Genomic DNA, 13,100 nt, shown 5'->3' on the forward strand with positions numbered 1-13,100 from the left:
CTCACTCAGCACAGACACACTGCTTGCCAGCTTGTGTGTGCTGGTGGGGGAAAAATGATTAAGTCGACATGGCACTCCCCTCAGGGTGCCATGCCAACCTCACACTGCCTGTGGCATAGGTAAGTCACCCCTCTAGCAGGCCTTACAGCCCTAAGGCAGGGTGCACTATACCACAGGTGAGGGCATAGGTGCATGAGCACTATGCCCCTACAGTGTCTAAGCAAAACCTTAGACATTGTAAGTGCAGGGTAGCCATAAGAGAATATGGTCTGGAAGTCTGTCAAAAACGAACTCCACAGCTCCATAATGGCAACACTGAATACTGGGAAGTGTGGTACCAAACTTAGCAGAATAATAAACCCACACTGATGCCAGTGTTGGATTTATTAAAAATGCACACAGAGGGCACCTTAGAGATGCCCCCTATATTTTACCTAATTGTTCAGTGCAGGACTGACTGGTCTGTGCCAGCCTGCTGCTGAGAGACAAGTTTCTGACCCCATGCGGTGAGAGCCTTTGTGCTCTCTGAGGACAGAAACTAAGCCTGCTCTGGGTGGAGGTGCTTCACACCTCCCCCCTGCAGGAACTGTAACACCTAGCAGTGAGCTTCAAAGGCTCAAGCTTCGTGTTACAATGCCCCAGGGCACTCCAGCTAGTGGAGATGCCCGCCCCCTGGACACAGCCCCCACTTTTGGCGGCAAGTCCAGGAGAGATGATGAGAAAACAAGGAGGAGTCACTGGCCAGTCAGGACAGCCCCTAAGGCAACCTGAGCTGAAGTGACTCTGACTTTTAGGAATCCTCCATCTTGCAAATGGAGGATCCCCCCAATAGGGATAGGAATGTGACCCCCACCCCTTGGGAGGAGGCACAAAGAGGGTGTAGCCACCCTCAGGGCTAGTAGCCACTGGCTACTGCCCTCCCAGACCTAAACACACCCCTAAATTCTGTATTTAGGGGCTCCCCAGAACCTAGGAAATCAGATTCCTGCAACTTACGAAGAAGAGGACTGCTGAGCTGAAAAACCCTGCAGAGAAGACGGAGACACCAACTGCTTTGGCCCCAGCCCTACCGGCCTGTCTCCCTCCTTCAGAAGAAAACTGCTCCAGCGACGCTTTCCCCAGGACCAGCGACCTCTGAATCCTCAGAGGACTGCCCTGCTTCCAAAAGACCAAGAAACTCCAGAGAACAGCGGCCCTGTTCAACAAAGACTGCAACTTTGTTTCCAGAGGAGCAGATTTAAAGACCCCTGCAATCCCCGCAAGAAGCGTGAGACTTGCAACACTGCACCCGGCGACCCTGACTCGACTGGTGGAGAAACAACGCTACAGGGAGGACCCCCCGGCGACTCCGAGACTGTGAGTAACCAAAGTTGTCCCCTCTGAGCCCCCACAGCGACGCCTGCAGAGGGAATCCCGAGGCTCCCCATGACCGCGACTGTCTGAATCCAAAATCCCGACGCCTGGAAAAGACCCTGCACCCGCAGCCCCCAGGACCTGAAGGATCGGAACTCCAGTGCAGGAGTGACCCCCAGGAGGCCCTCTCCCTTGCCCAGGTGGTGGCTACCCCGAGGAGCCCCCCCCTTGCCTGCATCGCTGAAGAGCCCCCTTGGTCTCCCATTGAAACCTATTGAAAACCCGACACGTGTTTGCACACTGCACCCGGCCGCCCCAGTGCTGCTGAGGGTGTACTTTCTGTGCTGACTTGTGTCCCCCCCCCCCCCCCCCGGTGCCCTACAAAACCCCCCTGGTCTGCCCTCCGAAGACGCGGGTACTTACCTGCTGGCAGACTGGAACCGGGGCACCCCCTTCTCCATTGAAGCCTATGTGTTTTGGGCACCACTTTGAACTCTGTACCTGACCGGCCCTGAGCTGCTGGTGTGGTGACTTTGGGGTTGCTCTGAACCCCCAACGGTGGGCTACCTTGGACCCCAATTTGAACCCCGTAGGTGGTTTACTTACCTGCAAGAACTAACAATAACTTACCTCCCCCAGGAACTGTTGAAAATTGCACTGTGTCCACTTTTAAAATAGCTATATGTGTTTTATGTAAAAAGTATATATGCTATGGTGATTATTCAAAGTTCCTAAAGTACTTACCTGCAATATCTTTCAAATGAGATATTACATGTAGAATTTGAACCTGTGGTTCTTAAAATAAACTAAGAAAAGATATTTTTCTATACAAAAACCTATTGGCCTGGAATTGTCTCTGAGTGTGTGTTCCTCATTTATTGCCTGTGTGTATGTACAACAAATGCTTAACACTACTCCTTTGATAAGCCTACTGCTCGACCACACTACCACAAAATAGAGCATTAGTATTATCTCTTTTTGCCACTATCTTACCTCTAAGGGGAACCCTCGGACTCTGTGCATACTATTCCTTACTTTGAAATAGTGCATACAGAGCCAACTTCTTACAATATATTTTTGCCTTTTGCCAATGCTTGTTATGATGGTGACGGCCTGGCAGCACTCTCAACAATAATGTTTTTCAAAAACCTAGTCAAAACAAGACACACACAGACAAAACCAAAAGGCTGATCACCAGTGTCGGACCTATTGGTTTTGCTGATGCTTGTTTATTTTCATGTTTTCCATAATCTTTTTGGAACTGGTTACACTGATCTTTTCAATGTGAATATTTTTCTGGAAATACAGGCATGCATCGACACATTTTACTGAATGATGCTTCAAAGAAATGGTACCTAAATGCCAGTTGGTTTAGCAAATTTTTTTTTATTTTTTTTTTAAGTTGCAGTTTTTTGTGAACATTTTAATTTGAAAGCAAAGAATCAGAGCATGCTGGGAGCATTATATGTAGCCTCATATAAAAAATTCCAATTGTGTATGCACATTTTTTTTTACTAGAACCCATATCACTAGTGCAGTCCGAGTTTACAACATTTTCTTAGAGTGCTCACCCAAATAATAAAGACCGTGCATTAGTGAACCATTAATGCAGGTTTGAACATCATTAATATAAGGACACAAATATTACATTAATTGCAGACAATGTTCTATTCTGAACCTTGTAAACTAGCACCCAAAGAGTTTGTGCTACAAAGAGCTGGGCCTACTTACAGGGAGTGCAGAATTATTAGGCAAGTTGTATTTTTGAGGATTAATTTTATTATTGAACAACAACCATGGTCTCAATGAACCCAAAAAACTCATTAATATCAAAGCTGAATATTTTTGGAAGTAGTTTTTAGTTTGTTTTTAGTTTTAGCTATGTTAGGGGGATATCTGTGTGTGCAGGTGACTATTACTGTGCATAATTATTAGGCAACTTAACAAAAAAAAATATATACCCATTTCAATTATTTATTATTACCAGTGAAACCAATATAACATCTCAACATTCACAAATATACATTTCTGACATTCAAAAACAAAACAAAAACAAATCAGTGACCAATATAGCCACCTTTCTTTGCAAGGACACTCAAAAGCCTGCCATCCATGGATTCTGTCAGTGTTTTGATCTGTTCACCATCAACATTGCGTGCAGCAGCAACCACAGCCTCCCAGACACTGTTCAGAGAGGTGTACTGTTTTCCCTCCTTGTAAATCTCACATTTGATGATGGACCACAGGTTCTCAGTGGGGTTCAGATCAGGTGAACAAGGATGCCATGTCATTAGATTTCCTTCTTTTACACCCTTTCTTGCCAGCCACGCTGTGGAGTACTTGGACGCGTGTGATGGAGCATTGTCCTGCATGAAAATCATGTTTTTCTTGAAGGATGCAGACTTCTTCCTGTACCACTGCTTGAAGAAGGTGTCTTCCAGGAACTGGCAGTAGGACTGGGAGTTGAGCTTGACTCCATCCTCAACCCAAAAAGGCCCCACAAGCTCATCTTTGATGATACCAGCCCAAACCAGTACTCCACCTCCACCTTGCTGGCGTCTGAGTCGGACTGGAGCTCTCTGCCCTTTACCAATCCAGCCACGGGCCCATCCATCTGGCCCATCAAGACTCACTCTCATTTCATCAGTCCATAAAACCTTAGAAAAATCAGTCTTGAGATATTTCTTGGCCCAGTCTTGACGTTTCAGCTTGTGTGTCTTGTTCAGTGGTGGTCGTCTTTCAGCCTTTCTTACCTTGGCCATGTCTCTGAGTATTGCACACCTTGTGCTTTTGGGCACTCCAGTGATGTTGCAGCTCTGAAATATGGCCAAACTGGTGGCAAGTGGCATCGTGGCAGCTGCACGCTTGACTTTTCTCAGTTCATGGGCAGTTATTTTGCGCCTTGGTTTTTCCACACGCTTCTTGCGACCCTGTTGACTATTTTGAATGAAACGCTTGATTGTTCGATTATCACGCTTCAGAAGCTTTGCAATTTTAAGAGTGCTGCATCCCTCTGCAAGATATCTCACTATTTTTGACTTTTCTGAGCCTGTCAAGTCCTTCTTTTGACCCATTTTGCCAAAGGAAAGGAAGTTGCCTAATAATTATGCACACCTGATATAGGGTGTTGATGTCATTAGACCACACCCCTTCTCATTACAGAGATGCACATCACCTAATATGCTTAATTGGTAGTAGGCTTTCGAGCCTATACAGCTTGGAGTCAGACAACATGCATAAAGAGGATGATGTGGTCAAAATACTCATTTGCCTAATAATTCTGCACTCCCTGTATAGGAAGGAAGGAAAGAAAGAAAGAAATATATATATGCATGTGGTCGCTTAGTAGTGCCTTCAGCAGTCCGGTATCCATCAGCAGGATAAAGGAAGCAGGGCAGCTACAGGCAGAATAAATAAGGCTAAGAGAGGGCTTTATAGGCATGAATTTGTAAGCATACTACTGAACATTGGATGAGACGGATGTCCCACTGCAATACAAAGGTCTAAAAATGAAAGGTTTCATACTTGTAGCTGTAGTTTGACGAATTTTCTGGATTCACATGCTGTGTATTACGCCATTCAGTGGTTGGGTCTCGAATTCTCCACTGTTTGTAGTCTTTTTTTTCTATTTTATTTTTTTTGGTGGGTGTTGACAGAACACTATTTGGTGCCCCCTTTGTGATGTAGACTGACTTCCTCCGAATTCTTCAAGCTGCAAAACTACACCTACAGGTAAGAAACTTTTTGAGTGTGAATCTTTTCTGGATTCATATGCTGAGCATTGATTCTACAGGGGTATTTATTCTTGAGGTGGTTGGGTTGAAGATGGAACCTGATTTGAAAATTGATGCTGTAGAACCTTTTGTCCAACGTGTGCTTCTTTGTTCATTTGAATCTCAATACAATAATGTGTAGTAAACATGTGTATAGATGACCATGTTGCTGCCTTGCTTATTTTGTTTAATGGGATACTCGCTAAAAAGGCAATAGTTGCACCTTTTTTCCTAGTTGAATGAGCTTTTGGTGTTCCTTGTGAAGTTTCTCCTGCATTTCTGTGACAACATAATTGTTTGTGCAATCCACCTAGCTATAGTGTGTTTTTTAATATTGGTTTCCCCAGGTTTCTATCTGCAAAAGACAAATAATTGTTGAGTTTTCCTTTGAAGTTTGTCTTTTCAATGTAGTACATCACTGACCTTCTTGTGTTCAATGTATGTAGGGTTATTTCCACTTGTATCCTCGGGTTTTGAAAGAAACTTGTTATTTGCACATTTTGGTTAATATGGAATTGAGAAATCACCTTTGGTAGAAATGTTGGGTCTGTTCTCATGACTATCCTATCTTTGTGAATTTGGAAATATGGTTCCTGTAGTGTGAGTGCCTCTAACCCGTTCAGTCTAACTCTACGTAATGAAGTAATTGCTAGCTATTTGCAGGGTAGCTTTGGGTAAAGGTTCGAATGCTGCCTTCATGAGCTGTGTTTCTACCACACTGAAGTCCCATGCTGGTGCTGGCATTTGTCTTGGTGGTGCTATTCTCTTTTGCTCCCCCTAAGAATATTTTTACCACTGGTGCTATGAACAAACTTCTCCTGGTATACCCCCTTATATGTGCTATTACAGGTAGATGTACCTTCAAGGATGCATACGCAACTCTCTCCTGTAGGAGATGTGTTAGGTATTTTAGAACTGGTTTTCCCTTGTGTTCTTTTGACACAATACTTTCTTAACACACCAAAGTGAGCATCTTTTCCATTTTGCTAAATAACAATTTCTTGTTGCTGTTTTTTTCTTGCTTCCTTTAGTACCGCCATTGTCTTTGTTTTCTAGTTTTAAAATGTCCAAACTCTGTCTTCAGGAGCCAGGCTACTTAGTTTAACGATTCTGGCTGTGGGTGTAATACTTCCCCCCTGATGTCTGGGTAGTCTCCGGACTCTTCCTTGAGTTGAATGAATTATTTCTGAGTACCAAGTCTGTCTTGCCCATAGAGGAGCAACTAATATCAATGTCATCAGACTTCTCTTGAATTTGTTGAGTACTCTGTGCAACAATAGGATTGTTGGAAAAGTGTACGCAAATGTTCCTGACAAACTTATCGAAAGGGTATTCCCTAGAGACTGATGGTGTTATTGTCTGGAGGCAAAGAACTGGCATCTCTTGTTTTGGGTTGTTACAAATACTTCTATTGCTGGAGTTTCCCATTTGTTGAATAGTTTCTGTACTATTAACTGTTTGAGTTCCCACTTATGTGAGCATGAGGCTTGTCTGCTCAGCTTTCCTGCTTCTACATTTTCCTTCCCTGGCACATGTATCACTTGAATTTCTATATTTCTTTGTATCGCCTTTTTCCAGAGTTGCTGAGCCAGCTTTGATAATGGTGGAGATTGTGTCCCCCATGTTTATTGATGTAAAACATTGTTGTGGTGGTGTCTGTTTGGATCAAGTTTGTTCCCCCCCCCCCCCCCCACCCTCCAAAGGTGTTTTTGGAACGCCTTGAGTGCTAGCCAGACTGTGTTCAATTCCAGGAGATTGTGTTGGACTGCAACCTCCTCCCTCCAAAAAACCCTCACACTCTTAGGAGTCCCATGTGTGACCCCACCCCATATGAGAGGCGCCTGTTGTGATTGTCACTGATGGAGTTGGATGCAAAAAGAAGTGTCTCCCTTGTACAATGTCCTTGTTCCAACACACAATTTCCTCCCGTATCCTCTGCATGACTACCACTAGATCTTCCAGACTCCCTGTTGCCTGTACCGGTGTCAAGTGATGCCTCTTCCCTAGGGATTAATGGGAAGCATGAAGCTATCTTTCCTAGTAGCTTCCCCTCCGTCCTCACTGTTAGAGCTTGCTCCTCGCGGTAACAGTGAGTTTCTTTCAGCAGCGATTGCATCATCTTCTCACTGGGAAAGGCTCTCCCCTGTATTGAGTCTAGCCTTGTCCCCAGGAAAATCTTCTACTGCTGTGGCTCTGGGGATGACTTTACTATATTTAATGAGAACCTTAGGGTATGATGTGTTCTTATTGCCTGTTGGATGTCTTGTATGCATTTTTGGTATGACCCCACTCTGACCAACCAATCATCCAGTTAATGATATACATGTATTCCCATTCTTTTGAGATGTGCTGCTACTGCTGCAAGGCATTTTGTAAACACTCTTGGTGTTGACTTTATCCAGAAGGCTAGTACTGTAAATTGATAGTGCGTATTGTGTACCACAAATCTTAAGCATCTCTTGCATTCATCGGGGTGTGCAAGTAAGCATCCTTATCCTTAAGGTCTATTGTTGCCATGAAATCTCCCTCTTCGATTTGTGGTAAGACTTCCTGTAGGGTAGTAAATTAGGAATTTTGGAGTTTTCTTGAATTTGTTTAAACCAGGTCTAGAATTGGATGTAATTATCCCTCTGGTTTTGGAATTAGGTTGAGTAAATTCCCTTGATTTGTAGTTTTGGTACCAGTTCTATTGCATTTTTGTCCAACAATAATTCTTCTTCCTTGAGAAGTCGACTTGTTTCCACTTTTGAGTGTAATTTTACTCTTGGTTTCCTTACTGGAGAAAAATGTATTAGTTCTATGCAATATTCGTATTGTATTGTGCTTAGTATCCGCTTGTCTGAAGGTATTTTCCTCCATTCCTGGAGGAAACGTTTTAGTCTTCCACCCACTGGAGATGTGTGTTTTAAGTTTTTTTTTATTTGTATCCACAGTTATTTGTGCCTTTTTTTTCTCCTTTATATAGTCACTTAATTGGAGTGTTTGTACCACCTCTGTTTGCCTGACCTTTTCCTCTGGGTCTTCTTCAAAAGGAGCCATACCCCTGTTGTTGGTAATGCCAGCCCCGTTGATTTGATGTGTGCTGTTCACTTTAAAATGTTTGATGTCAACTTGTTTGAAAACTACTTCATGAGGTGGGTTGTCTTGATGTGAAGGTGCCCCTTTTTACTCCCTCTTGAAACTGTAATGCGCCCATGGACTTCACTGTTTTGTTATCTTTTTTGAGTTGATTTACATTTTCGTCAACTGAACTCCTAAAGAGTTGTTGACCGTTGAAAGACGTATTGATAATATTTGCTTGTAGCTCAGGTATAAACTAGAGATTCTCAGCCAGGAGTGTCACCCAAGTGTGAGCCTCATCATCATTGGTCTCCTTGAAGGGTCCACTGCCTCGAGTGCTCACTGTAAGCATGCATTTGCAATTCTTTCCCACTCTCTGTTAGATGAGCTGCTGCTTTTTGTATTGTTTTGGGAGGTGTTTTAACAATTCTCCCACCCCCTTTCAGTGTTGATGCGAATGCCTATTGAGCTATGCGTCTGAATTCACAATGCACCACTGATTCCCCGCATGACGCTCCATTCCGTGTCTCGTGAGGTCCATCCTCTCTTTCTCTGGTGGAGACCCCGAATTGAATGGGGTATTAGCACTTTTTCTGGCTGTGGAAGTAATAATTGAATCTGCAGGCACTGTGCCTCTTATATATGGTGGGTCTTTTGATGAGTACTTATATTTCTTTTCCGCCTCTGGAGTCACTGCTCTAGAAGTGGCTGGTTCTTTAAAATCTCCGTACGTCTAGTACACTGGGGAGCACTGGAAGGAACTGATTTCTTGCTTGGCAGTAATGGTTCTAAAAGAAAACAGGTTTGAGGCTTATCGTACTCTAGTTGGACATTAAACCTGTCTGGTGCGTTCTTTATCACCATATTGTACATCCCGATGTCGTCTGGTGGGGATGTTTTTGAAGGGTACGAAACACTCTCCTCTGGTGAGCAAGTCTTTAAGTCTTGCCATTGTTGTTTGCTGTATTCTCCTTCATCAGAGGCCTGGCATACGTCTGCTTGTTGCTGGTTTCCATCAAAGAACATCTCTTCTTCCTGAAGCTCAGGTGTTAGAGGGGCCTGTATTTCTTCGACATCCATATCTGAAGAATGTCTTTGCCAGAGCTTTAGGGCAAATCCTGAATTCCTTGAGGCTTTAGTCAAAATCTCTTCCGTTTTAGAAGCGCCGACATTTCGGCCTTTAGCCGCTTTCTTTTTTTCTCTAGCTCGACCTCCCAATCCTAGAGACCAGTGGTACTAGATTTCGACTTTGAACCCTCCTTCGACAAAGAATCAGTCTTCAAGCGTTGATGACTGGCTCTGAACTGTTCCGCCTTCTACACTGAAAAATCTTTTACCTCATTCGTCCTTTGACATTCTGGGTTTTTTCGGAGTCTTGCTCTCCACGGACCCCATCTGAGGTATCTTTGCGACTCTTTTTCAAGGGTACTGCCTCCGGGTGGTGAGTTTTGACTCCAAGGCCCCTTTTTGAGATCACAAGTCAGATTTTTTCGACTCAGAGGGTTTTGAGGAGTGTCTGCTGTTTCTCACCTCCCGAATCCGGCTTTTCTTGTGTATCTGCTCCTCCAGATCAATGACGTCTCGATCCCTGTCTGATGTTTTGCTCCCTCTGCGTCATTCTCTTCGCTGCTTGACAGGCCCAGATCTTTCAGGGACTCACTTTCCTTCTGTCTCTGCAAGGCATGGTGGGCCATCCTCTGTTTCGCTTTTACTTTTAGTGTCTTTGGTGTGAAAACAATGAAGGCAACGCAGTCCTGGCTCCCATGGTCTAGTGGCAAATAGCAGTTACATACCCTGTGTTTATCTTTTTGCACATATTTGTGGTGGCAGTTCTTTCAAAACTGGAACGGCGTGTTCTCTATTACTCCGATTTTGTAGGCCCCTTGAATGGGCATTCTCACCTCTGATGTGATAAAAATGCTGCAAAATTCTGTCGCCTTCTCCTTTCCTTCTCCCCGTCGACAATTTTACTTCAGTAGACGCTTCTCAGTAAGAAACTTTTCGAAAACTTCCACTTTTCTTTAAAAAATAAATTAAAAAAAGTTTACTTGTTTTGGAGCCCTCTTCGGTAACATCCAGACCTAACACTGGAAAAAAAGAATCTGAAGATGGGGACCAAAGGTGAGAACATCAGGAGGAAGCAGGACTACATCACAAAGGGGCACCAAATGGTGTTCAGCCATCGCCCACCAACAAACAAAAAAATCAACATAGAAGAAAGACTACAAATAGTGGAGAATTCTGACCCAACCACTAGATAGCAGAATAATCCAGAAAAGATTCTAATGGCATAAGAGCACGAACGCAACAAGAAGCAAAGGAGTGCTGAACAAGGGTGGGGAGCGCCCAGGGTTCTGATTTGCAATTGTTTAAAAAGAAGCAGGATGTTTTGAGGAGGAGATTCCTATATTGTGAAGATGTAGGGTTCTCTATGGAGGTGGGTCTTCAGATCCTACCTGAATTGCACAAGATCTGAGGCAGTTCTGATCCCATGAAGTAAAGTCAGAAACTTCTAAAATTAAGTGTTTTGAAATGAAATACTCAAATTCAGTGAAAGTCTATCCCTTATGCAGGATTTTGGGACTGGCACACTACTCTTCATATGTATCACTAAGGATAGAGTTAAACTGTTTGAGGCTTTAATTAAGCAGAGACCAACATCTTCTTATATATATATAATTGGAGCAAGGCAACAAACAATATAGTTAAAGTTGGTGTCCTTTGGTTAGATCGACAGCTGGAGTCTGATGAGTAAGTGTTCAAACTTGCCGCTAACTTTATCGTTCATTTAAGACTTTTTAAAGTCGAGCATTGGGCTGTGCCCAGTTTTCTTTCTTACTAGGATATACCTAGGAGGCTCACCAAACTGTTGCTTCATTCGTTAGAAGGTGCTATGTTTTATAGATTCTTCAGATTAATGAATACACCAGAACATGTTAAACACTGTCACGATTTTGCAGTTATATAGTCATCACAGAGCCTCTTGCTTCCAAGAAAACGAGAGACCCCAAGCACCTGAATGCTGCCCTATATTTGGTATCCCAAACAGATAAGGGGCATCACCCAAAAGAACTGCATAAACCTGAAGGTAAGTAAGGTGTAGACCAGTGGATCTCCGATTCTAACAGTAGGGGTTGGGAAACAATCTAATGTGACAGAGGTGCCCTACCATGTAGAGGTGGCTTCACTGCATAATGGCGACAATCTACCCAACTGCAGCAAATGGATTTAGATGGCTGCTAGATTTTACTCACTGAATTCACCTACATTAAATCTTCAGGTGGGAAAATGCAAAATTCCTCAAAAGATGGTATGGAGTGTAGTTTGGTAACTAATTCCAGTGTGTATGCTCATGTAAGAATAGCCAGCTTCCACATGAACTTCAATGTATTCTCTCTCTGCGGTGTCGTGGTTGCTTTCTTAAGGCAATCATCCAGTCATGAGTCTAATGATGCCACAGAGTTGTAGTACTCCCCCCCCCCTCCCCCCAGCAGTTGTTGAGTATGACCTGAACAGGTGTAGGCTTGTTTGTGGGAAGTGAAGACAGGAGGATTACAAACATGAAAATGGATACCAATTTAAGTGGAGCATCCTTGCTCACACTGAGGACTTGAAAATGTCTTATGTTTGCCATTAGTGTGCTACAGAAGACTGGCATCACAGGACGGATGCATCTTTTACCTTCGGTCTAAAATAGTTTTAGAATAAACATGTCATCTTAAAAACCTATTAGTCAATGAAGCAGTTATGTCAGTATTTAAGGCTAGGTGTAAAGCTGGCTGTTATCTGGGAGTGTTTTGGCTTTAATTTGCGTTTCCTAAAATGACACCCATGTATTTTTCTTCCCTTGCCACAACTCCTATTGAGTTGGCAGCTCTATCAGTATATGTTGCAGATGATGTATATGCCACTCTCTTTGTAAACGCAACAACCGATTACTTGTCTTAGGAAACAGACAGGATAGTGATGAGATAAATATTCCTGTATCTTGCTGATGCAACCACAAGTGAATCAGGTTTCTGCTGACCGGACACGGGTGGCTAGTATTTGGGCAGCTAGTTCGGTGTTCAGACTTTCCCCTTAGACTGACTAATGAAAGGGGCAGTGTGTTGGGGGGCTCTCCCAATTTTGCACAAGATCATCTACATTTATAATAAAGATAGTTTGCAGGAGTTCTTTGACATGGTCCAATTAACCTCCTGGTGGTCAACAGAAACATGATGGGAGAGCAGAATGATGCACTTTTGGGAATGGCAATCCTCCTAATTAGTGTTTTTCCAATTTTCGCCCAAAACGTTTTCCATATCATATTAGATTTCATATCTGTGAGGTTCAAAGTAGACGTAGATAACAACTTAGGACTTTTAATACACTTTATCTTCATTAAATCCATAAAATTATCTGCAATTCCAATGCTGATCTCGATTTCCATTCAGGTGATCTTCTATCATCAATGATAGATCTCTTATCGATGACTGGTCATTTAAGTCTGTTGTGGGCACATTTTGCTTTCATGACAAAGCCTTTGGTGAAGGAGTCTGTGTCAACAAGGTACTTCTCAATGCCATGGATATTCTTGACCTATATTGACATCACTACCTATCTTCTAGTGACTGATCATCTCTTGACAACAAGGATGATTATTTTTTATTTTTTATTTTTTTACATTGAGACAATAATTTATATTTTCTTTTTGAGGGTATATGATTTTTCAGACGTAGGATGTCGAGGCACGTAAATTGATGTACACATGGTATGATATTGAATGACCTGTTCTAAAACTCCTTCCTTATATATAAATTGGCTTATGGAGAGAAAACTAATCTTTTGATTCAGAAGATGTTTTTTTGTGTGAAGAGGTGCAGAGAATTAGTTTAAGACTATTAAGTTCACCTGCCTTGCTGGTGCAAGAAA

General features: G+C 43.0%; 1 long non-coding RNA gene across 1 annotated transcript in view; it reads left to right on the plus strand.

Annotated features, from left to right (window-relative positions):
- The window catches only part of LOC138259565 (uncharacterized), a 142,510-nt gene that overhangs the window by 36,061 nt on the left and 93,349 nt on the right, over positions 1-13,100 (plus strand). The gene's annotated exons all lie outside the window — the stretch shown is intronic.

The sequence above is a fragment of the Pleurodeles waltl genome, chromosome 9 (assembly GCF_031143425.1).
Source record: "Pleurodeles waltl isolate 20211129_DDA chromosome 9, aPleWal1.hap1.20221129, whole genome shotgun sequence".
NCBI classification, from domain to species: Eukaryota; Metazoa; Chordata; class Amphibia; order Caudata; family Salamandridae; genus Pleurodeles; species Pleurodeles waltl.